Raw genomic sequence first — 2270 nt, 5'->3', positions numbered from 1 at the left:
ATCTTCAGCTACTATAGTCGGTTCAGTCAACAATGCCAACATCTTCTTTTGTGAAACCCACTCATCATCTTCCATCTGTGCAGCCATCTTTGATGGCACATAACCAACTCTGGAATGAGTTTGCAGATCAATTAGCTCTGCATAAAATGTTACTTGTTTGCTTGCCCATCCTCCTTGCTGATCAATTTCAGCAACCATGGATTCTCCATCTTCAATTCTCACATATTCACCATTATAGTTATCGAAACGTTGCAGAGATACCTCTTGTTCTGGACCCCAAACAATACTCTCCCCAATTCTCTCCACCAAATTGCCCACGGCCTTCTCCTTCATGATCTCCAATTCCGGGGGATCAACATCTGCAAAATCGACATCCAACCTCACGGTGGTATCTCTATCAATGTCTTGGACACTGCCATCACTGAGCTTGGCTTTACAGGGTAAAAATTCCACTATAATTGCGAATGTGGTGGCAGAACCTGAACCTCCCCTGTTTTGTCAATGGCAGGCAGCGGCGGCAGTCACTACCAAATCGAGTTCGATTCTAAATCGCCAAGAAAAGAGGGTGCCATTACCGATTTGAAGCACTGTCTCCTCGGGGCAGCCCGTCTCCTCGCTCCATCTCATCTAGCCCTCGCTCCATCTCCTATCCAATCAAGCAACAGGGGCAGCATGAGGCCACAGATTTATGGGTAGATTTATTCAAAATTTAGTGGAATGGGAGTAGTGTTTGGAAAATACTCACTCGCAATAGCCGCTGCAGGGATAGGCGCTCCACCACCGGGCCGCGGAGAAGAAACAACCCCCGGATCCAATGGAGCCCGATTCTAAATCGCCAGGAAACAGAGGGCAGCATGAGGCCACAGATCGGGGAGTGGGACTAGGGTTTCGGGCTCACCTCGCAATAGCTCTGCCGCTGCCGAGAAATGCGCTCCACCACCGCGGAGAAGAAACCACTGCCGGAGAAGTTGCTTACGGCGGCGCCGCTCGCCCAGTCCAGCACGGGCGAGTCGAGCACGGTCACACAGTCGCCGGTCGAGTCGTGGACGGTTGACTCTTGACTACGTGGCCATAGGTGGACCCCACCAGTCAGAGCACATAACCCCCAGTGTCCTAACCAACTCTCAGCCTAACGGACAGCCAACTAGCCGCGTAAATGGTGTGTCGCATGGGAGCTATTTTTTCCAACGAAGATGTCGCATGCAAGCTATTACAGCCAACGACGTCACATGAGAGACAGTTCACACCAACGACGTCGCATGGGAGCTATTCACCCAATCTCATCCCCCGTTGCCATGGAAGGACGTTGGCGGACAAAGCCCTGTTGGCCGATGGCAGCGGTGGGAATGCCTTCTCATGCAAGGAGCTCTCGAGTTGCGCGGTGCAACATACTCGACCCTACGATAGATCTTAACTTTGAGGACGTCGTGCTACAGTTTTTCGTTCGTGGCAGCTGTAACCGTAGATGACGGCGTGTGGTGATAACAGTCGTATGCCCGGATCTGGTACCGGCGAATCATACACTGATCTGTGATGGCAGCGTAGAAGCGACAATGACGATGATGGGAAGACATGCATCTACGAGTTAGTGGTGATGGTTTACGACTTGTGGTCGCCATAGAGTTGTTGCCATGTCTTAGCATCGTTGTCGAAGTCAGCTTCCGCCACAGGGTTTCTAGAGCATGCGATGGATATTGACGAGGTTCAGCTCTACGAATTCTCTGATAGCTTTCACCATGTCCTAAAATCCACAGCAAGCATGTGAACGTGAGCGACCACCTCCATGCATAAATACCATGGAATGGTTCAGATTTCAATTTTCCGTGAGCATGCTGTGTGGATGCTTTTGATGTGGCTTCGTTGTCTTCGACAAAGGGTGGCGAAAACACACTGTGTTTTCGGAGTGGTGGTGCACTTCGACCACCGGGTGTCAAGCTTTGGGGTGAAAACCTTAGGTCCTACCTTCGATGGTTGCGCCTGACAAAGTCACTGATTCACGTGTTGTCTCCTTGTTTAATACTCCCTCCGTTTCTAAATATAAGTTTTTGTAGGCATTTTACCATGGACCACATACGGATGTATATAGATGCATTTTGTGTGTAGATTCACTCATTTTGCTTCGTATGTGGTCCATAGTGAAATCTCTCCAAAAACTTATATTTAGGAACGGAGGGAGTACATTGCTTTGGAGTATGCTCAAAACTGCTCTATTCCGCCTTAGAGTCTGCGTTGCTAATACTCCGCAGACCGGCGACGGTCGAAACCGCATC

General features: G+C 49.8%; 1 long non-coding RNA gene across 1 annotated transcript; it reads right to left on the bottom strand.

Annotated features, from left to right (window-relative positions):
* Positions 1 to 461: 461 nt before the first annotated feature.
* Positions 462 to 835, bottom strand: LOC119280686. The gene is made up of 3 exons (XR_005138145.1): positions 746 to 835; positions 576 to 646; positions 462 to 490 (listed from the first exon to the last, which is right to left on the bottom strand). It is a non-coding gene; the product is annotated as an uncharacterized LOC119280686 (long non-coding RNA).
* Positions 836 to 2270: the final 1435 nt, after the last annotated feature.

This window comes from Triticum dicoccoides, chromosome 3B, assembly GCF_002162155.2.
Source record: "Triticum dicoccoides isolate Atlit2015 ecotype Zavitan chromosome 3B, WEW_v2.0, whole genome shotgun sequence".
Lineage (NCBI taxonomy): Eukaryota > Viridiplantae > Streptophyta > Magnoliopsida > Poales > Poaceae > Triticum > Triticum dicoccoides.
Note: the sequence above shows the minus strand (reverse complement) of the source record. Positions and strands in the feature narration are given on the sequence as shown.